Genomic DNA, 25279 nt, shown 5'->3' with positions numbered 1-25279 from the left:
GAGCAGCTAGAAGAGGGAAGAGGATATGACAGTAAAGGGTAGGAGAATCAGGGAGGGAGGTTCAGAAACTCAAATTTTAGGGTACTGGAAGGATTGTGATCATTTGAGTAATGTTGAAGACAGTGTGTCCATAATCCAGGAAACAAGCTATTCAAATGTGAGCAGAGAGCCTTGCAATGGAGATGATCCTCTGCCTCTCTCCTCTTATTAGAAAACAAACTGTGTGAGGGCACAGGTTTTTCGGTTTTGGCTAACTGCTCTATTTTCTGTACCCAGGAGAATGCCTGACATAGACCAGTCATGCATTTATTGAATGAGTAAATATTGCAGAAATAGAAATCAAGAAGAGAAAAATAGCTCAAAACATCTGTGTGAATGTGTGTGTGTGTGTGTGTGTGTAAGATGTTATATTAGATAGGATATACATCTGTTCATGATTCAGTGATGACTCAGAGAAGGTTGTAAGCAATTTTACTTGGAAAGGGTGAATCAGAAAAGGCTTCTGAGAAAAGGTGATTCATGAGCTGAATTCCTGGATGATGGTATGATTTGTCAAGAAAAATGAAGAGAAAAGGAGTGATGACCATTATGTCAGTTAAAATAACTTACAAAAGATGAGAAATGTGAGAACATGCATGAAATATTTTATACTTCTAAAAAGTGATTCTGTTTCTATTTTGCAATAACAATACAGAGTGATTGAAAATAATTCAAAATATACTGACAAGAAAAAGGCAATAAAAGTTACAATCTACTTACTGAGATAATTATTATTAACATGGCACTTATTATGTATCTACACTTATACATAGACGAATTTTTAAAAGTCAATGGTACTCTGCATAGAAGTATTTTCATGACACGATTTCTTTCTTAACACAGAAGAAAGAAATTGTGCCTCTTGTTATTAATTGTTATTATTATTATTTTACCTCATTATTTTTGGTAACAACATAGTGATGGTGAGGGATTTGGGTGGGGTAATGGTAATTTACTCAAACATTTTGTGTTCATTTTTTCTTGTTATTTTATTTGTCAGGTTTCTCCAAAGACACAGAACCAAAGGATGTGTGTATGTTTACATATTTATATATCTATATCTATCTATATTTCTCTATCTATCTATCTATCTATCTATCTATCTATCTATCTATCTATCTATTCATCTTAGAGAGAGAACATGTGCACACTTTGTATTTTAAGGTATTGCTTCTTGTGGTCTCATAGTGATGGGGTCTAAAATCTGCAAGGCAGGCAGGCCTGTATGCTGCAGACTCAGGGGAGTCTTGATGTTAACAGTTTTTGGTGAGAGTACTCAAGAACAGAAATCTTTCTTAAGGAACCTCAGTATGTTCACGTAAGGCTATCATCTAATTGGATAAAACCTACCATATTATGAAGGGTTATCTGCTTCCTCAAAGTCTAATGATTTAAATTTTATCACATCTAAAAATGGTTTCACAGCAACATCAAGACTGGTGTTTGACCTAAAACTTGGTAGTATATCCTAGCCAAGTTGACACTTGAAATTAACCATCATAGAGTTTTACAATTTACTTGCCATTACAACCATTGCAAAGAACTATCATTTGGGGTATGGATACTTTTGAAATATGATTATTTTGAAATATGATTATCCTTTCTATAGGATATTTTTGAAATATGATATAACTGTTAACATAAAATGCCATTTTAATTTACATCATTATAAATTAATATTTTATTATGAAATAATAGTTTAATAGGATTATATTATTTTAATATAATATATATCTTAGTGATTTTTTTCCTAAAGTGAAATTACTGGGAAAAGATGTTATTTCTTAAATATAAAAGACTTTGTAATCCAAAAATGCTGCATCAGTGTACACTCTATAATAGTCTATGAAATTACAAGAGATACATTTAAGGATTTTCCAGTAATTCTCTGTAACTACTAACCATTGAATATATTCCCTCTTAAATCCAATAGACAATTATCAAGTGCTCTATTCTTCAGACATTGGGGAAGTAATCATATAATTTAGTGTTATAATTAAGTTCTCTAGGAGCTGCAATCTACTTGGGGGGAATTCGTGCAATCAGATGATTATAGATGATGTGATCATGGGTATTTGCACATAATTTTATGACAGCATGCAAAAACTGCCTTCCCACATCCTTTAGAGCAGTGGTTCTCAACCTTTCTATGCTGTGACCCCGCAATACAGTTCCTCATGTTGCGGTGACCCCAAACCAAAAAATAATTTTGGTGGCTACTTCATAACTGTAATTTTGCTACAGTTATGATTCGGAATGTAAATACCTGATATGCATTATGTATTTTCCGATGGCTTTAGGCAACCCCGCTGGGGTCGCGACCCACAGGTTGAGAACCGCTGCTAGAGTTTGGAAAGAGGGGCCTCTGAGTTGAAACTTGAAAATAAAGAAGGGACATTTATAAAAAAAGAAAGGGAGACCTGACCTGTGGTGGTGCAGTGGATCAAGAGTCAACCTAGAACGCTGAGGTCACCGGTTCAAAACCCTGGGCTTTCCTGGTCAAGGCACATATGGGAGTTGATGCTTCCTGCTCCTCCCCCTTCTCTCTCTCTCTCTCTCTCTCTCTCTCTCTCTCTCGCTCTCTTTTCTAAAATGAATAAATAAATAAAAATAACTAAAGGAAAAAAAAGATCACAGCAGAAATAAATGACATATAGACTAAAAAATAATAAAAAAAAGAAAGGGATGACATTTTAAAGACAGAATTAGGTATTAGCAAAGACTCAGGAGTCAGGAACCATATTGTGTCCTGAGGGCTCTACCCAGTTTTGTACTGTCAGACCATGAAATGTGAAGCGGACCCTGGTGGAAAATAGGGCTGTAAACTGAGGCGAAGGTCAGAACATGGATGACCTTGAAAGCTATTTTACCGAGCTTGCTTTTTATTTGCTGGATAAGAAGGATGCTTGACAGCGTTCTAAGCAGGACATGGAAATAATCACATTTAAGTTGCTAATGCAATGTGTAAAGATTGGTTTGAAAAGCACAAGAGTGGTGACAGGCACCAGGAGAATGAACGTAAGCTGTAGCACTGAGTGGTAGGCAATGTCCAGACCAGTGAGAACCTTACTTAATATACACCTGGAATGAAGGATTACAGTCAGAGGATTAGTATAATTAAATTTGAATTTTAGAAGGATCCCTCTTTCAGATATGAAGAATCAATAAGACTTGCAGTGGTAAACACACAATGCAATATACAGATGATGTATTATAGAATTGTACACCTGAAACCTGCATAATTTTATTAACCAATGTCACCCCCATAAATTCAATAAAAATAGATGGGAATCATGGGGATATCAGCTTGGTATATAATATTATTCAGCCATCAAAATGAATGAATTCTTACTATTTGTGACAGCACAGATGACCTTAAAACCATATGCTAAGTGAAAAAAGCCAACCAGAGAAAGAAAAATACTGAATCATTTCATCTATATGTGGAATCTAAAAAGTAAACTAATAAAACAAACATAAAAGCAACCAAACTCATAGATACAGAGAACAGGTTGGTAGTTGTCAGAGACAGGGTTGGGGGGGGGGGTCAAAGTGGGGGAATGGGGTCAAAAGATACACACCTCCAGATACAAAATAAAATCTCATGAGTATGTAATGTACCATATGGTGAGTAATACTGTATTGCATTTTTGAGAGTTTTTTAAGTAAATAGATTTTATGTTTTCATCACAAGAAAAAAATTTGTAACTATGTGGTGATGGACATCAACTAGACTTATTGTGGTGCTTATTTTGCAATATATACTAATATTTAATCATTATGTTTTCTAGTAGTCTCCCTTTAGTCTCAGGAGATATGTTCCAAGGCACCCAGTGAATGCCCGAAACCACAGATAGTAACAAACCCTATCTATACAATGTTTTTCCTATACATCCATATCTATTATAAAATTAAATTTAGAAAACTAAGCACAGTAAGAGACTAGCAGCAATAACTAATAATTTAATAGCAGAATTATAAAAATATGTTGTAATAAAAGTTACTTGAATATGTTCTTTCTGTATCTCTTTCTCATTCTCAAAATTATCTTATTGTGGATACACTGGACAAAGGCATCGTTCGGGTCCCGAATGTTTGGAAAGAGCAGGACTGCGTGAGATTTCATCATGCTAGTCAGAATGGTGTGCGATTTAAAACTTATGAATTGCTTATTTCTGGAATTTTCCATCTCATGTTTTCAGTCCATGGTCGACAGGAGGTAACTGAAACCATGGGAAAGCAAAACTGAGCGTCAGGGGGACTACTGTATGCCTGAAACTAATATAATGTATATGTTAATTATACTTCGATTAAAAAAAAGATTACTGTTTGTGCAATTTTAAGATATTTTATCAATTGGCAAGAAAAAGCCAAACAAATCAAAATAAGAACAAACACAGTTTGATTTCTTAGACATTTCCAATTTTCTACAAATGGTATGTATTTCTTTTTTTCAATGTAATGGTCTTTGAAAAAGTTCAAAAAATAGCTCATCTCTTTTCAGGTTTTGAACCAATTGAGAATTACAAGAATCTGTAGTGAAAAAAAGTAAAATGTTCATTCTATTATTGATGAAGATACAAGTTTCTAGGGAAGTTGGTATTTGACTTTCTGTCTCTGCATTAGAAGGAGGAAGAGTGTGCAAAGGATACTAAACTCCAATTTACTTATCCCCCCAATTCCCCCACTATGTCACTTCAAGGGAAAGTTAAGAGAAAAGGGGAGGAGGAAAGAGTCATTTCCAGCTTTGCCACCCTCTGAACCTAGCTTGGAAGCACAAGTCAGTGGTTGGCTAGCAGTGTGTCTCTGGTTACCACCTCTCAGAATGGACGGCTCTAAACTCAGAAACGTCTCCAAACACCAAGGACTGTTCCTTCCAGTCTCTTCCCAGACCAGTTGTCGACAGAGTAGACGAAGCTTAGACTCTCAGATGTCTTTAAAATAGGTAAGATTTGCCTTTTGATTAAATTTGTTCAGAGTCATTTTGCTTGCAAGGCTCAGAGTGTATTTTTTATTCTATTTCCTATTACAAATTTTGTTCAGCCACATTGTCCAATATAATCTATTAGAGCTTCTATAATTAGTATGCTCATATGAAAACACTAATTACCCCAATAGTAAAATATCAGCTACACTGAGATGCTCCAAACTTTAATAACAATGTTTCTGTTATCAAATGCCAAAGATCAATGAAAACCAGTCACCATATAAATTCTCTTGAAAAATTAAATCCAGAAACAAAGTTTGAAAGAAGTAAATTTAAAGTCAGGTTCTACTGCCTGGTAAAGCCTGCTAATGTAACAAAACCAAGTACCTTAAAGCTCCCACCTTCTCGCTCAGGTCATAACAGTTAACAGGTGGCCAGATAAAAGACTCTGCATGTCACGTAATGAAGAATTTGCTCCACAAAATATCAAATTTGCATCCCAACATTCTTTGCTCTTGAATCTCATTTTGGGATGTTAAGGGCTTATTCTGTCAAAGTGGAAGCTCACCCAACCTCCCACAGTGGGAGCCATCTGCCACTGTATATACTTTGTGACATGAAAGCCCATAATGGGGAGCACTTCCCCCTGTTGATTAATGCATTGATTGTGCTATACCCAGTTTATTCTTCCTCTATTAAAAAAAGTGAGAAAAGGCCAGAGAGAGAAAAGGAAATAAATGCAGGCAGGTCTCCGAATATGGAATGGAAGAATGTGAGTAGGGAAGAAGCCTACTTTATATAACAAGCAGGGATAGGGTAAAGCTGAAGAAAAGTAACAACAAAAACAACACACGATAGTTAGGACGCGTATTTCCAGGGTGCATATTTCAGTAGAAGGAGTGAAGTTGCCATGTGGGGGGAACAGTGATTGAGCTCCTGAGTTGCTGCTCTGGAGCCAGGCAACTTGACTTTGAATCTAGGTGTTTCCTCTCACAAGCCCAGTAACTTTGTAAAAGCTACTACTCAACTTCTCTGTGCCTCAATTTTCTATATTCAGAGATATCAAAACTGTCTCTTGAATATGGTGGTGTATACAGTAAATGAAATAATAAAAATAAAATGCTTAGACCAGTTTCTAATACATCATGAGTGCCCATTAATGACATGATTACATTCATTATCAGTAACATGTTTTTTGAGTATGGTGTTTATTTCTCTGGACAGGGCTTCATTTATTCATTTAGTCCGAGCAGTTTGGGTATGGATAGGTGTGGTCCCATCATTTGTCCTCTCTTTTACCCTTTCTCTAGAAGACCAGAGGGTTAGAGCAATTTCTCTCAGATACAATAAAGAGGTAAAGAGAATGGGTATGCTATGCCTCAAGATACCTAGAAGTTGAGAAAAAAACTTCCTGAAATCTTAATGAACTATAAAAAATTGAACTCATTAATTACCTTACTAAGTAATAGAGAAGATGAGCAGATGTCATCCTATTTGGGAAAGCTTATTAAAATGTGTTAGTGAGAATTATTCCTGGTGCAGGATAGCATAGGGCTCTGTATATATTGCACTAGATGGCTCTTTGGAAGCTCCATATATTTACTCCTCCCAAACTGGTTTAGGCTTTAGAGATATACAATATCTAAATCGCTGTAAACAGAATTTTAAAATAACTTTGAGTAGTTTAAAAAGCTAAGAAAAAATAAAGTGTTTCTCCATGTCCTTTATGTCCCATAAATTGCCAGGGAAATCTTACCTGGTTGGTCAGCGTGTTTGTTTGCCTAGTGGGTTTCTTTTCCCTTAGGCTTAGACCTAGGTCAGCTGGGCACCAGACTTAGCGTACCTGCTATGCTGTTTTCATAATCTCTCCTTTCCACTCTCCATCAATTTCATTAGTTAATTATTTTAAAAGAACAGAGTTGTGAGAGTTTTAGCAATAATGGAGATAATCTTTCCTATAAAACTAAGTATATGATATAACTATTTAGTATCAAATTTATGTAGTCTACAATATTTTATTGCAAAATAAAATTTATATATAGATAAATCATTATAAACAAATGTATTGCTTAATGATTTATTGCAAGGCTAGCCCCAATATAATTTATTTACTCTCAGGTCATGAAATAGAACTTTGCCACCCACCCTAGAAGCTCGTCCTGTGTGCCGTTCCCATTTCAAACTTTTCCCCCAATAGTAGCCATTATTCTGACTTTAACAGTAACCTCTTTCTCAAATTTTCATATTGTTTTATCACTAAGAACACATTCCTAGACCCAGTCTTGCCTATATATTTTTTACATTTTTGGTATATTTTAAAATTCTTTTTAAATTTATGTGTTGCATCCACCGGGTACGAGAACAAACGTCGGAGACTTTCAGGAGTTAAGATGTTACTTTATTGGCCAGTTTAACCTGCACAGGGGCTAACTCCCGAGATGTCCAGAGACACCGTGCCCACAAGGAGCTGCAAATGGGAGCCGCGCCTGGAGCTTACAGCCAGGCCCTTATATAGCCTAAGTGAGCAAGCATAGTACAGAAGCAGATGTGGCAGTTTAGCTATTGGCTAGGGAGGTCACACGCAGCATAGCAACAGGGGCCGGCATAGCAACAGGGGCCGGTTTTAGCTTAGTGGCGAATTTCAAACCTAAACTTCTGATAAGGGTCTCTGACCTTCTTTGTTCCCAACCTCACAGGAGCCATATCAGCACTTACTGATCCTTCAATAGTTACACTCTTTGGCAGCTCCAGTACTCCCTGAATCTAACAATAAGTAACCTTTTTACTGCTTTCATTCCTTTAGAACTGATCTCTTGATGTTCCAACAGTCTGGTTTTGCTGATTGTATCAGTCTTAGCTGATCTCCTTGTCAAGACTGTAGATAGAGGTATGTTCTTGCAGTAGAAGGTACACGATACCTAATTGTCTTTGTTAGAGATGCAGTGAATACTCAATGCTTAGTAGAGCAAATTACTCATTGGGTGGTTTCAAAATGGTAACACTAATTCAATCACTAATTATTAGTTGAAATGCTTTTTATAAAGAGATACTTAACATGTGTGGTATTTGATTATGCAGTAAAAAATAGTCTAACTAGTTGCAATTTCTTCATATTTACCACTTTTCAAAATAATGAATTGATTCCCTACCATCTTTCAAAGTTAATTAATTAGTATTTTTCTTTTATAACAATTTTTATATCATAAATTTAAATGAATGAGTTTCAAAACAATGGCAATTGTTTTACTTGAAGCTTTTATGTTTAAGTCATAGAAGATATTTTGAATTGTTGTTTGTTAAAATTTATTTATTTGGTATCACCCTTGTTGACTGATGTAACCCTACTTGACTTTGATAGCCTCCTCAGTATTCAGTATGAATAAAATATTCAATGGTTGGCATACATTTTATGACCCAGACTTAGAATCAACATATTTTTAAGGTATGCTGATTTCTTTTTTCTAGTAATAAAATTTCAAGCTATAGCTTTCAGATACTCCCATGGCTTTCAAATTTATCAGTGTTTCCAGACTTGTTAATAATGCTACTTCCAATTTAAATTTAGGCCTATGAACCTATTATATTAAATATACATGTTTTTTTCTCTACACTGAGAACTCTTGTTCTAAAGAATATAATGGTTGAGAGAATGAACATATCCCATAATTTCTCATTAACTTTATCCCATATTGTGCACAGTGTTAGAATAGCATTACAAATCATACTGCTTGTGGTATCATAGCTCTAAAATTTCAAACAGTGTTTTTCCGTGTGTGTGTGTGTGTGTGTGTGTGTGTGTGTGTGTCTGTCTGTCTGTCTCCAAATTTCTCATTTTTATGGGACACTGGTCATACTGGATTAGGACCCATCCTGATGACCTCAGCTTAAAATATTATTGTATTTCCCTCTATAAAGATTCTATTGCCAAATAAGGTCACATTCTGAAGAATTGGGGGCTGATACTTTAACATACAAAATTTGAGGGAATATTACTCTGCCCATAACAACCTTGATACTTTTTCTATTTTTAAATTTTATATAGATTTGACTTACCTAAACTTTTAAAAGAAAGTGTAGTTTAGGATATCTTTTCCATTTTCACAGACCTTCCATTTCTTTGTGTGTGTGTGTAATTAACAAATGCACAGTGACTTGATTTTTAAGATTATTTGGCCATACCATCTCCACTTTTATGTAAATTTTCACCTTTAAATATCATTTTTATACTAAGTTTTGATTCTACTCTTAGAGCTTTCTACTCAGTATGGAGCCCTGTCCTGGAAAGGAGTTCTGCACGTTCAGTTTCCAGAGTTTATAAATAGAGGAGAGAGCAGGTGACTCTAATCCTGTATACATCTTACCACGGACCCCTCACAAGCGCCCTCTGAGTTGGGCAAAACCTTTCCCCGTTTCAGGGACTGTTGTGAAGCTGTCTCACCAGAAGCTGAGTGAAGACCCGCGGACTGTTTTGGAGCTCTTCTCTCTCAGGTATGTCCGATACCATGCTGCTACCCTTTGCTTTCTTCTGCAGAGAGGCCTCTACCCAAGTAGGCATTTTTTAAATTTTTATTTTGACTTGTATTTTTTCAGTTCATTAACATGGCTTTTCACGTGGTAGAGTTTTAATAGGTGTCCATGAGTTTCAATTTTGTAACCTATTTGTTCTACTTGTTTTTATGTAGAGCTATGATAAGTCTCAAAAATTATACCACCGAGGCTGTTTTCACAGAGGGCAGAAGCTTGATTTAAACCAATGTTATTACTCATCGCAAATCACACCGTCCCCTGGTTCTTTCTTCAGTTCTTATCCCCGCTCCCCCCCCCCCCCCGCCCCCCCCCCGCCCCCCCACCCCCGCACACGCCGTGTCAGCCGGCCAGGGCTCTCTGGGCAATTTGGCTGCAGCAGAACACCAGAATAGAATGGAGTAAAATATCACATTTTGAATTCTAAAATAGTGTTCCAAAATTTCAAAAGAATTTATAATAATTAAATCTTTGATCTCTCAGAGTATATTTACATTCTAAATGTCAAAGTGATTTAAAAATAGTCACCCTATTTTGAAAGATTGTTACCCTAGTTGCTGCTCTATGGGTAGGTTTTTCTACCTTCGTCTTGGTTAAGGTTTTATGGCTGGGCTGCAAGTGGCCTCAGAGAAAATAATAGAATCTAACAGTGTTGGGCTCTCTGGGAGGAAACTGTGAACTGACTTTTGGGTTGCAGAGTATAATAAAGTATATATTTTAGGAAAGGAAGGTATAAACATGACTTCTGTCCTCATTCCCTCACAGAACCCAGGCAGAGAAGTCTCTTTGCCAGTAGGTTGCAGCCATACAAAAGAGCTGGCTTTGATTGGTGCCAGGAGCATGAGAAACGGCCCTATGGCATTTTGTATGGAATGACCTGGAAAAGCAGCAGCTTTCCCAGTGGCCTGGGAGCAAGTACATCAATTTGTCAACTCAGAGGCAAGCACCCAGAAGTCTTTCAGAAGTGATAAGAGGCCACAAAAGCAATAACTTGTTTGGCCTATGCCAGCGACATTGAGGTAGGACCTTAACCTTTGTGTGGGATGGCAGGGCAAAAGAGAAAAAGCCAGGAATCACACAGTATTAGCATACGTCAGGCCTCAGCAGATGTTAATGGGGGATCAAATGCTGACCCCTAACCTTATTTACCCCAGGGAGAAGAAGAGCCAAGGGTGAGGTCAGAAGTGATTTTGAAAACAATGAAGTCACCATTTACTATTTTGTTACTATTACATGCACTGAATGCTTAAAGTAACATTTGAGTTACTGATAAAACCCCAAGGTTTTTTCCTCTTCTGCATATTCCAAAGGTGATTCTTTTATTCTCTGGTGTTCTGCTGCAGCCATTTATCCCAAATAGCTCTTAGTTGTGGAAACAGCAGGTGAGGGAAGAAAAGTTATAAGACAGAGAAAGCAGAAGGACTCTGGAAATAAATAAAAACACTGGTTGATATCAATGCTTGTAACTTGAAAATGCCAGCTTTTATATATATTGAGTATTATTTCTTTTATTTAGAAAATCAAATTTAATGGGGTGACAATTGATCAATAAGAGTTCATAGGTTTCAGGTAAACATTTCTATAGCATTTGAACTGTTGATTATGTTGTATACCCATCACCCACAATCAAATCATTTTATGTCACCATATATTTGTCCCTCTTTATTAAATTATGGTTGATACACAATATTATATTAGTTTCAGGTGTACAACATCGTGATTCAACAGTTATATACTTTATGATGTGCTCACCAAAATAAGTCTAGTAATGATGTGTCCCTGTACAAGGTTATTACAGCGTTATTGACTATACTGCTGTACTGTACACTACATCCCTGTGACTTTTTTTATGGAGTCGTTTAGATAATAATGTCCAAATAATCAATTTGGGTGGTTTCTCTTAGCATTTGTCTGATATATGAACTATGAAATCTTAACTATCTGGAACGTCCAGGGAATGTATATTGTAAAACATTTAAACTTTCCTAATAATTTGTCTTACTTAAACCCCAACAGTTTTATAGATTTAGTCTCCTTCTAATATATATGATACATTGTCTGCATTAATAAATAGTATACAATAGTATGGAAATAGAGTTGAAACTTCTTCAAGGCCCATGATCTCCAAAATCCAAAGTAATTATATTATCATCCCTGTTTTCCTGACCCCGAGCAGCAGTAGCCATCACTAAACAGTGCTGGGTCCCAAGCGTCTTTCTACTCTAGATTCTTTTAGTCTCAGTGCAGATCATCTCTAAGGAAACCACCCTGTAGAGGCCGAAGAGGACTGGAATAAGAATACCGTATTTCCTCATGTATAAGACACGCCTTAATTTTGGGGCCCCAAATTTGAAAAAAAAATGTATTAAAGTTATTGAACTCAAGTTTTATTCATCATAAAAGTCATACAACTCCTTAACAAAATCAAAAAAGTGGGAACTGCAAGTACCAGAACTACAACCACTGTATAAGACGCACCCAGGGACATCAGAAATGGTGCCGTGAGGAGCGTTCCTGATACCTCTCCCCCAAATTTCAACAAGTTCTTCAACCAGTGACAGAAAAATCTATCCTTGGGGCGTCTGGAAGTCCCACACACTGAACACAAAGGTATAATCACGAAGTGAAAACTTTTCACAAATATGTAACCAGCCCTGTAAGAAATAAGATGGAGAACAGAACACTCCACCTTCCTCACTAACCTGAGCAAGGGCTACTTTCACTTGGAACTGAGAGAAAGTGGGGGCTGGGAGAGCGGAGGGAACCGGGCTGCAGCACAGATGTCCAAGCCGAGGAAAGAGTATGCCTGCAGCGACTCAGGCCACACGAGCTAACGCCTGAGTCGGACCCCGGCAAAGACAGGTGAGGTGCAGCCACCATTATCCCCGATATCCTGGTCGGTGAGCACGGATAGTGTGTGAGAGGTTCCTCCTAGCACCCCGGGCCTGGGTGCCCATATTCCTGGACAGAGGGGCAGGGTCAGAGGCCTCTGTGTGGGCTGCGACCAGAGTCTCGGTGTGGTCCCTGCACCCCAAACAGCACACGGGGAGTGCTTGAAAGCAAACTTCCCTACTCCTGGACCTCTCTGGGTGGGCAGGCAGGGCGCCTCACCCAGCCATTCAGGCTAACATCCCGGGGAAGAAAAAATATGGAAGCGTTAGGTGGAGGGGCGCGCAAGCAGCTCGCAGTCTGTCTCTGGAGCAGATCTGTGGATCCAATCACTGAAATTAGTTTAACCCACAGTCTGCTCACCTCCCAACTGCCTTACACAGCTTTAATTGACAAGGTCTTTCTCAGATCAGTGATCTAAGACAAGAGACGTGATATTTTTTAGTGCCTCTTGCTATGCACATAGGGGCAGGGGCAACTTCCTGTCAGCCCATACAGGGTGAAAAACACATTCCTACGGAACAAACCTCAGAGAACACTGCAGAAGTTAGACAAATTAGGCTGTAGGCTTTTTAACAAGGAAGAAGCCTGAAGGAAACAATCCCATGAAATGCTAAGGCAAATTTAACTAGATATACCTGGGGAACTGAACAGAAGTCAACACACCCCCTACCTGCTGAAGTTGGTGGCTCTGATTGGCAGAGCTTTCATACTCAGGGCTATATGTTAAAAAGAGGGACTTGGCAGCTTTTAAGACCTCCTGTTCTGCAGGCGGCAACTAGGGCATCTTCTTCCCAGCCAAAACAATATACAAAGTGCAAAAAGCCTGGGGAGAGTGGTCCTACAGAGTGCTGAGGCATACTGGACACACCTGGAGGCTCATAGAAAGGCACCTTGAGAGCAATTGGCTCCCAGTTGTGCCTGATTACCTGGTGGCTCTGAAGGACAGAGCCTTACCCAGAGCCCTGCCCTGAGTGGGGATTTGCCAGCTCTTTGAGCCTCTTACTCTCCAGGCAGAGACAGCAGCAACCTCATAGTTGGATCATCAGGCTGCTAATTCAGGAAGGAGAGACTAGGAGAGAAGCTCCAGGAAAACGACTCTCCCATTGTTGGATCCTGCAGAAGCTAACAAGCCCTGACTACCAACGAGACTGAAGCCTAGTATATGACATCGCCATAGAGACTGTTCAACTGCAAATCCCTACATAAGCATGCCACAGGGGCAGAGCCTGGGATACAGAGCAACTGACCAGGAAGAAGGAGAGGAAAGAAAACTGAAGAAGATAACCTCTCAAAATCAAGAAAAATCCACAAACTTTATAACTTTTTCCACTTTTTTTTGTTGCTTTCATCTTCTTATCTTTATTATTATTTTTTCTTCCACCTTGGTCCTTTTATTCTCTGCCCATCTTATTCTTTTCTCTTCATCTTGAACTACATTACCCTCAAGTGTTACATTTCCCACTTTTTTTCTTTTCTTCTTCCTTTCTCTCTATGAGGGTTATACTCCAAAACCCTTCACTCTTCCTTCTTTTATTTTCTTTTTTTCTTCTTTTCTTTTTTCCTTTTTTGTTTTTTCTCTCCGTCTCTCTTAGTTTCTTCTTTTTTTCTTTACTTTTCCTCTCATTTGATCCTCACTCACAAATTATTTTATTTGGGACTCAAATTTTTTCTTTGTGGCATTTTTAATGCTTTTTACTTTGCTTTTTAATTCATTAGCATTCCCCCCAACCCCAGTTCTCCATTCTATCTAGTTTTTGTTCCACTTAATTCAAAAGTATTTTTTCCTTTGTCCTGTTTTCCTCTTATCTCTTTCATTATATCACTCAGTCAACCATCATTCACAAGCAAATCATTTTATTCTTGATCAAATTTTTTCCTTTTTTGCATTTTTGGGTCCCTACCTCCTTTTTTGCCCCTTTATCACTTCTACCCAACTCAGGCCCTCCATTATAGGTAGTTATGTTCCATTTAGCACAGCATAATTCAGTTTTTTATTTTATTTTCTCAAGGAGGAAGGGAAAGAGGGAAAAAAGAGAAGTAATAAAAAATTTATTTTTTACTTTTTATTCTTTATTAATTCTCATTAGTGCTATTAACAAAACCACCCTCAGATGCCATTAAAGAAAATGAAATTGAATATCATGGCTACAAAAGACAGAGATGTAGCACAGATAGATGAGGAAAAATCTATAGAGAAAAAATTTAATAGATTGGAAACCTTGGAGTTAAATGACAGAGAATTTAAAATAGAAATCCTAGAAATACTCAGAGATATACAAGAAAACACAAAAGGCAATTTAGGAAGCTCAAAAAACAACTCAATGAACACAAAGAATATATTACCAAGGAAATTGAAACTATAAAAACAAACAGAGAAAAAAAAACTTAATTCATGAACTGAAAAACAAGATAGAACAGGCCAGATATGTCCACAATCCTTCTATGTAGGATTAGTGACATAGAAGACAAGTAACTTGAGGCACAACAGAGAAAGAAGAGAGAGACTCAAAAATTAAAAATAATGAGAAAGCCCTACAGAAATTATCCAACTCCATCAAAATGACTAACATAAGAATAATAGAAATATCAGAAGGAGAAGAGAGAGAAAATGGAATGGAGAACATATTCAAACAAATAATAGATGAGAACTTCCCAAGCCTGTGGAAAGAACTAAAGCCTCAAATTCAAGAAGCAAACAGAACACTGAGTTATCTTAACCCCAACAAACCTACTCCAAACCACATAGAATAAAATTGGTACAAACCAATGACAAAGAAAAAATTCTTAAGACAGCCAGGAAAAAGAATAATACAACATAGAAAATAAGGCCTATTAGATTATCATCAGATTTCTCAGCAGAAACCCTATAAGCTAGAAGCGAGTGAACCCCAATATTTAAAGCCCTAAAGAGAGGAACTTTCAGCCAAGAATACTATACCCATTAAAGCTATCCTTCAAATATGAAGGAGAAATAAAAACATTCACAGATACAGAAAAGATGAGGGAATTTATCATCAGAAAACCCCCACTTCAGGAAATACTAAAGGGGGTTTTCCAACCAGATACAAAGAACAAAACAAAACAAAACCACAAGTAAAAGCTCCACTAAGAACACAATAAAACCAAATTTACACTGTGACAACAAAAACAAAAAAAAAAGGGGGAGAGGACAGAGATTAACAATAGCAAAGGACAGTGGAGTGCAGAAGCACTCATAAGATATTGTACTACAATGAACATGGTAGGTACCCTTTTTGTTACTTAATGGTAACCATTCCTGAAAAAACCACCACAGAATCACATGACTTAAAAAAGGTAATAACAGAAGAAAGAAGTATGGATTACAATCAAACAAAAACAAATGATAGAAAAACAAAAGAGAAGAATCAAACTAGATACAAAACTAACAGAAAGCAATTTATAAAATGGCAATAGGGAACCCTCAAGTGTCAATAATTACACTAAATGTAAATGGATTAAACTCACCAATAAAAAGACACAGTGTAGCAGAATGGATTAAAAAAGAAAATCCAACTGTATGCTGACTACAAGAAACACATCTAAGCAACAAGGATAAAAACAAATTCAAAGTGAAAGGCTGGAAAACAATACTCCAAGCAAATAACATCCAAAAAAAAAGCAGGTGTAGCAATACTCATATCTAATAATGCTGACTATAAGACAGCGAAATTAATCAGAGACAAATATGGTCATTTCTTAATGATTAAGGGGATATTGAATCAAGAAGACATAACAATTCTTAATATATATGCACTAAACCAAGGAGCACCAAAATATATAAGACAGCTACTGATTGGCCTAAAAAAACAACTGAAAAAAATACAATTATACTTGAAGACCTCAATATACCACTGACAGCTCTAGATTATTCATCCAAACAGAAAATCAATAAAGAAATATGGGCCTTAACAAAACACTAGAGCAATTGGATATGATAGACATCTACAGGACATTTCATCCCAAAGCGACAGAATATACATTTTTCTCTAGTGTACATGGAACATTCTCAAGAATTGAACATGTGTTGGGCCACAAAAATAACATCAGCAAATTCAGAAAAATTGAAATGGTACCAAGCATATTTTCTGATCATCAAGCCTTGAAACTAGAATTCAACTGCAAAAAAGAGGAAAAAAATCCCACAAAAATGTGGAAACTAAACAACATACTTTTAAAAAATGAGTGGGTCAAAGAAGAAATAAGCACAGAGATCAAAAGATATATACAGACAAATGAAAATGACAATACGACATATCAGAATCTCTGGGATGCAGGAAAAGCAGTAATAAGAGGGAAGTTCATATCACTTCAGGCCTATATGAACAAACAAGAGAGAGCCCAAGTAAACCACTTAACTTCACACCTTAAGGAACTAGAAAAAGAACAAAGACAGACAACCCAAAACCAGCTAAAGAAAGGAAATAATAAAAATCAGAGCAGAAATAAATGAAATAGAGAACAGAAAAACTATAAAAATAATTAATAAAACAAGGAGCTGGTTCTTTGAAAAGATCAACAAAATTGACAAACCCTTTTCAAGACTCACCAAGGAAAAAAGAGAAAGGACTTATATAAACAAAGTACAAAATGAAAGAGAAGAAATCACCACAGACATCATAGATATACAAAGAACTTAGAATACTATGAAAAACTATACGCCACAAAATTCAACAATCTAGAAGAAATGGATAAATTCCTAGAACAATACAATCTTCCTAGACTGAGTCATGAAGAAGCGAAAGCCTAAACAGACCAATTAGCAGGGAGGAAATAGAAAAAAACTATTAAAAACCTCCCCAAAAAGAAAAGTCCAGGCCCAGATGGTTATACTAGTGAATTCTATCAAACATTCAAAAAAGACGTGGTTCCTATTCTACTCAAAGTCTTCCAAAAAATTGAAGAAGAAACAATACTTCTAAACACCTTTTATGAGGCCAAAATAACCCTCATACCAAAACCTGGCAAGGATGGCACAAAAAAAGAAAACTACAAACCAATATCTCTAATGAATACAGATGCTAAAATACTAGCAAATCGAATACAGCAACATATTAAAAAATAATACATCATGATCAAGTGGGATTCATCCCAGAATCAAAAGCATGGTTCAACATACATAAAACGGTTAACATAATACAACATATCAACAAAACAAAGAACAAAAACCACATGATCTTATCAATAGATGCAGAAAAGGCATTCGATAAAATACAACACAACTTTATGTTTAAAACACTCAACAAAATGGGTATAGAAGGAAAATATCTCAACGTGATAAAGGCAATATATGATAAACCATAAGCTAATATCATATTAAATGGCATAAAACTGAGGACTTTCCCCCTTAAATCAGGAACAAGACAGGGTTGTCCACTCTTTTCACTCTTATTTAACATGTTGCTAGAAGTTCTAGCCCTAGCAATCAGACAAGATAAAGAAATAAAAGGCATCCATATCTGAAAAGTAGAAGTAAAGGTTTCACTTTTTGAAGATGATATGATCCTATATATCGAAAACCCCAAAGACTCCACAAAAAGATTACTAGAAACAATAAAACAATACAGTAAGGTCGCAGGATACAAAATTAGTATACAAAAGTTCATAGCCTTTCTATATGCCAACAATGAAACATTAGAAAATGAACTCAATAAAATAATCCCCTTCATGATTGCAACAACAACAAAAATAAAATAAAATACCTAGGAAGAAACATAACAAAGGATGTAAAGGATCTATATAACAAAAACTACAAAGCATTGTTAAGGGAAGTTGAAAAGATACAATGAAATGGAAAAATATTCTTTGTTCTTGGATAGGAAGAATAAATATAATCTAAATGACTGTATTACCCAAAGCAATATACAAATTTAATGCAATTTCCATCAAAATTCCAATGACATTTTTTAAAGAAATGGAACAAAATATCATCAGATTTATATGGAACTATAAAAAACCCTGAATAGCCAAAGCAATCCTAAGGAAAAAGAATGAAGCTGACTTCAAACTACATTATAGGGCCACGGCAATCAAACAGCATGGTATTGGCAGAAAAATAGACACTCAGACCAATGGAACAGAATAGAAAGTCCAGAAATAAAACCACATATATATGGTCAAATAATTTTCAATAAAGGGGCCAACCACACACAATGGAGAAAAGAAAGCCTCTTCAATAAATGGTGCTGGGAAAACTCGAAAGCCACATGCAAAAAATGAAACTCAACTACAGTTTGTCCCCTTGTACCAAAATTAATTCAAAATGGATCAAAGACCTAAATATAAGACCTGAAACAATAAAGTACATAGAAGAAAACATAGGTACTAAACTCATGTACCTTGGCTGTAAAGAGCATTTTATGAATTTGACTCCAAAGGCAAGAGAAGTGAAGGCAAAGATAAATGAATGGGACTACATCAAGCTAAGAAGTTTTTGCTCAGTAAGTGAAACTGACAACAAAATAAACAGACAGCCAACTAAATGGGAAATAATATTTTCAAACAACAGCTCAGATAAGGGCCTAATATCCAAAATATACAAAGAACTCATAAAACTCAAGAACAAACAAACAAACAAACAATCCAATAAAAAAAATGGGAAGAGGACATAAACAGACACTTCTCCCAGGAAGAAATACAAATGGCCAACAGATATATGAAAAGATGCTCATCTTCTTTAGTTATTAGAGAAATGCAAATCAAAACTACAATGAGATACCACCTCACACCTGTTAGATTAGCTATTATTAACAAGACAGGTAGTAGCAAGTGTTGGAGAGGCTGTGGAGAAAAAGGAACCCTCATCCACTGTTGGTGGGAATGTAAAGTAATACAACCATTATGATAGAAAGTATGGTTGTTTCTCAAAAAACTAAAAATGGAACTACCATATGACCCAGCAATCCCTCTACTGGTATATACCCCCCAAACTCAGAGAGATTGATATGTAAAGACACATGTAGCCGCATGTTCATTGCAGGTTGTTCACAGTGGCCAAGACATGGAAACAACCAAAAAGCCCTTCAACAGATGATTATATAAAGAAGATGTGGTACATATACACTATGGAATACTACTCAGCCACAAGAAATGATGACATCGGATCATTTACAACAAAATGGATGGATCTTGATAACATTATATGGAGTGAAATAAGTAAATCAGACAAAACTAAGAATTGCATGATTCCATACAAGGTGGGACATAAAAACAAGACTAAGAGTCATGGACAAGAGTATGGTCGTTAGGGGGGGGAGGAGAGGGAGGTAGAAGGGAGGAAGAGGGTGAGGGGCACAAAGAAAACCAGATAGAAGGTGACGGAGGACAATCTGACTTTGGGTGATGGGTATGCAACATAATTGAATGACAAGATAACCTGGAGATGTTTTCTTTGAACATATGTACCCTGATTTATTGATGTCACCCCATTAAAATTAATAAAAATTTATAAAAAAATAATAGAAGAGAGAGAGAGAGAAAGGACAAAAAAGAGAGAAATGGTTAGAATACAGGTTATTAAAAAACTAACAATTTTTTTCCAAAAAAAAAGACGCACCCAGTTTTTAGATCCTGGTTTTTGGAAAAGGGTGCTTTTTATACATGGAGAAATTCGGTAATTAGTTACCAAGCATAAACAAAAATTTGGGAAGGTCAGATTCACATGAATCAGAATTCTTACCTAGTAACAAGTATTAATAATTTCAAATTTGCAAGCTACCAAAAGGCACAGAAACCCAGAGAGGGCCCAGGCATATCAAGGGTGTCTCCCTAGATCTTTCCTTTCCTGCATTAGATATTCATCGTCTGGCCAGAATAGATGAGTCTCTAAGTGAAGAAGAATGTGAAATATTACCTGACAGTTTTTGAAGCATTTAATTTATTAATCCTGTCCATTGTATATGCTAGTTTATGTGACATTTTCCATAAATTCATAGATTCTGAGTTTATTCACGAAAAGCAAGAGCATTAAGTAAATAAGAATCCTCCTCCTAGCTAATATAATTAGTCTGCTACCAGGAAAGACATTTACTAGTGTATTTATAATGATATTAGACTATGTCATATGACTTTCCCAGAAGCCCCTACCTCCCAATACACACAGTGAACAGATTGCAGGAGAGTTTATTTAACTTCTGCCACCCAATTACCAATAGAGATACTCACTTTCACAGACTTTAATTTATACCTAGTGTTTAATACCAAATGTATATTCATGTCCTATAGAAAATACCTTTATACTGGAAGGAATCTTAATGACAACCTACCCTCTTACACACACACACACACACACACACACACACACACACACACAATTCCTCCTTAAACCAAATTTGTTCTTTGTTATTTTGCCAATATTTCCCATTTCAGTTATTCCACCATTTGTCTCTTTAGTTGTTAATAGAAAAATGCCAGAAATATAATTGAGAATTTCTTTGATCATCCTTCACATTTAATTACTAAGCAAGTTTGATTCTTTCCTCTCTTCTCTTATTCTTCTCTACTGAGAACTGACAACAAGACACTAACTTATATATACCTGAACTATGGCTATGACTTCCTCACTGGCCAACTTCCATTTTTTTCTCCTATAAATTCCTTTTCTATGGAGGGTCAAGAATAATATCTTATTTGTGTTGTTATAGGTCAAATTGTGTCTCCCAAAATTGACATGTTGAAATTCTAACCTTCAGTATCTCAGAATGTGACCTTGTTTGGAAATAAGATCATTGCAAATATAATTAGTTATGTTAAGGTGAAATCATACTGGGGTAGGGTAGGTCTCTAATCCAATATGACTTGTGTCTATATAAGCAGATGTCCCTGTGAAGACAAGACACACAGGGAGAATACCATAGAAAGGTCAAAGTAGAGATTGGAGAATTTATGCTGTCACAAACCAAGCAATGTATGGGGACATCCAGAAATGCTTGAAAGAAACAAGGAAGAACCTTCCCTAAAGGCTTTGGAGGAAGTCCTGCATTGCCAACATTTTGATTACGACTTCTAGCCTCTAAAACTATGAGAGAATACTTTTCTGTTGTTTTAAACCACTCAGTTTGTAACACTTTGTTATGGTAGCCCTAGGAAACTGATACACATGTGTATCAGATTCTCTGCTTAAAATCCTTCCCTGACTTCTTATTACAACCTTATGCTGGTCGCATGGCCAGCATGGTCTCATCTCTGTCTACTTGTCTAACACATAGCTGAGACGACCATCTCTTTATCAGCACACTCCAACCACAGCAGTCTTCATTTTTCTTCTTCCCCAAACCAAACCTTTTCTTTCCTCAAGGCCCTTAGCCTTGCTTTTGTTTGGACTCGGAAGCTCCCATGCTTTTTTCACAGCAGGCTGCTTCTCATTAGTCAAGTCTCCACTAGAGAGGCCAACCCTGACCATCCTGTTAAGTGCCCTCTGAGTCCTTTATCGGATTGCTTTATTTCTTCTATAACACTTTTCCCTGTTCAATATTACCTTGTTCATTTGTTGTTGTTCTTTTTCTTCTAGGGTAGAATGAACAGAGACATGATGATGTCTCTTGTTCAATATTTTGTTTCTATAATATAGTAGGTACACAAATAAATGCTTGTTATATGAGTGGATAAAATCCTTCTGTAACAACATCAAGGGAAAAGGTCAGTACAATGCTGCAGGTTGTCAACTGTCTGCAAAGACTAATCATCTTGCCTTTCCCCTATGCCTTCCTCCAATAAATGCCTTGATTTGCTCATGTTGGCTTATGTGTTTATATTTCTTCTCAACTGCCAGCTCAGAATTTAAATTGTATAAATGAGTCCTTCTATTGTTTCATCTTTAATTGTAACTTATGAATGCCTCAAACATTTTGTACTACTGTTTGAAGACTTTTTCCATTTAGGAACCTGGGAATTCAACTCTGAGGATGACTGTCAATGGCAGCTTCTCCTCTTCATCCTGCATTCTTGCTTCTATTCTATTTGTTTGCAAAGCCAATAACAAAACTTGATAGAATTGTTTGGGGAAATAGAAGAATTTGAGGGTCTCTTATATATGAGTTAAACCACATGAACTGTACTCATAAAATTTGAGACATCTATTTTACTTTTCAAGAGGCTTTTTTCTCCCTATTTTTTATATTATCGACTATTAAAATTCTAGAAAAGTCAAATTTGGGGTAATTAAGGGATGCTATTACTAATTTGTTTATCTCTTTATCTACTTATTTACTTATTTATCTATCATTTAATTTTTGTGTGTGTATGTTTCCAAAGGTATAAAGATACATATATTTAAGATGTATTTATATGAATTATATATGGTGACCAACTATCTTCATCTGGGACTGAGAAATTTCATTGGTAAAACCACGGTGGTCTTGGGAAAATTGGGATGGTTGGTCACTCTAGTAGACTCAGGATAATATGCAAGTATGGAAAATAGTAGGTTTACAATTGTGAGTATACAGAACAGTTTATCCTTATTTTATTATTTTTTAATTATTATATTATTTTCCATATGAAAAACTGAAACCTGTTGTTCAACCTTGTATTTATCCTTGATATAAAGGTACTTTATAAATTATCACATTTAATATTCACTTATAATAATTGTATGAGATGAATTTTTATTAGCTCCCTATCAAAATGAGAGTTTAAAAGTAGTAACTCCAATGTCCTAGGTGATACAACTAAACTCTGCTGAAGTATGTGTTCAAACCTGACTTTGTCTATCTTTAGAGCCTGAGATCTTTAGATTGTACAGAAATAGGTGGATTCTAAACAGATAAAATCATCACTGGTTAAGAGTGACTGTCACTGGTTAAGGATACATTAAGTTTTCCTGTGACCTGAAGATTCTTATAATATCTGTACCTATATTACTGATTATTTATATCTGCCTTGTATATACAAAGCTAAGAAATATAACATTTTTCAAATCAGTCTGAAATAAAAGTAGCTGGCCAGAATTTTTTTTTAAATGAAATCTGTATACATCTTTTTTAACTGCCACATTAATATTACTATTCATTAAAAGGTATTAATTATAAGCATAATTGAATCAGGAATTTATATCTAGATTTTATCATGTAAACTGCTTGGCCACTTAAGGTAAAAATAAAACTACCTTTATATTTGTGGTTATATGAGTTGATTAAAATTATACTTCATAAATAAACAATTTAGACCACCACCAGATTACCTGTACATAGTATCATATATACAGATCACACATGACAGCTTGTCTGAATGTGAATGGAGAGCCGTAACAGTCAAACTGTCCATTTGAAATTGTACCTTAATTGTCATAAATTTCTCAAGTGTTTAATATGTTTAGAGAATTGTCCCAAATCATTAATACTTTAAACATACAATAGTTTTTTTTTAATATTTGGCACACTATAATGTGGAAATAAATTGATAACCATAGTTAATACGCACAGATGTGAATTATGCATTTTATACTATTTAAATTTCAAAGCATTCATGCATATGTTAATGTATATATTTTTAAGGAAATGTTTCCAGTGGACGTTCCTCTCCCTACAGCATTGCATTGTTATCGAAAACATGGCTCTGTATCCAAACGACATGTGCTTGAGTCCCAGCTCTGCCGGCTATGAATTATGCATAGCGGGTAATTTACTTCTCAGTGTTCTGATCCTGGGTCTTTATGGTCCTTCCTTCTTTCAGGGCCTGAATAAATGAACTAATATCTATCTGTACACCACCTAGAACTGTGGCTGACACAATGAGCTTTCTTATGTTCCACTTTAAATATAACCTTTGATTTCTAAGATTAATTTATAGACCACATTGTGGTATATTGTATTATTCCAAGTATTGCTTTTTATTTGAGTAGTGCCAGCACACGTTCAACTATTTCAAATATCTTGCTTGTAATATATGAAGTTCAACCATAGGTGGGTTTCTGTTCCTTTAGCGAGGCTGAATATTAATATTCACTTCTTTACATAGACATTGAAATAAAAGTTGCTCTTTCCTTACATCAAGTGTACGGCTGGCACATTCCAAACACTTGTGGAAAGAACTGTTGCTGAGCGTGTCCCTGAGGCGCAGCAGTCAGCAGAAAGGTTCTCGGTCCTGTTAGCCTGCGGAATGTGTGTCTCTAACAGATTGCCCGGGAAGATTAACTGCTGCGGGTAGAACAGCTGCTGGTTCAAACAAACTTGATCTTTTTATATCCGGTGTTCACTCTGCTTCCAGGTGGAATTGGCCCGCTTGTTAAGGAGAGCCGCGGGGAGTCCAGCTGCTGGTTCAAAAAGTCTGGCTTTCTTACACGTTTTGCTCATTGTGTGTTGACGTAGAACTGGCCCAGTTGTTTTTGGAAAGCCCCCCAAAGGAAAATCTTTGCAAAATAGTTTCATAACCTTTTCAAGGTGACAAATAAACCTCCCATTTTTACTCCCTTTGGCAATTAAAATAGGCCATTCAGGAAACTCCACTGTAAAACTTTTAGCCCTGAAATGTATTGAACAGAGTGGTATACAGTTTCATAAATTAATTGGAGAATGGATAAATAACCAGACTCCTATACTCAAGTGTTTTATTTATTTATTTATTTTTTACATGGGGCATTTGGCCATCACAGGGAGATTCCTGCCCTAGTTTGTGTTTAGGAAGGCTTTGGGGGGGGGGGCACACAGCACTGAAAGTATTCGTTCTGCTGAAGCACGCACAGTGCACGGTTAGGGGAGTGACTCTCCCTTTATTGTAGGACTTTCCCACACCCATGGTACAGCAGAAGGGCTTTGGGATCATGCACATCACAGTTTTTAAAGTATTTACAATGATAAAAAAAGGTATGTTTCATGTGTACATTTGTGAATTGTGTATTTACGATAATAATGTCCAGATGCTGGATATAGTTGCATGCTGTGT

This window comes from Saccopteryx leptura, chromosome 5, assembly GCF_036850995.1.
Source record: "Saccopteryx leptura isolate mSacLep1 chromosome 5, mSacLep1_pri_phased_curated, whole genome shotgun sequence".
In the NCBI taxonomy this organism is placed as follows: domain Eukaryota; kingdom Metazoa; phylum Chordata; class Mammalia; order Chiroptera; family Emballonuridae; genus Saccopteryx; species Saccopteryx leptura.
Note: the sequence above shows the minus strand (reverse complement) of the source record.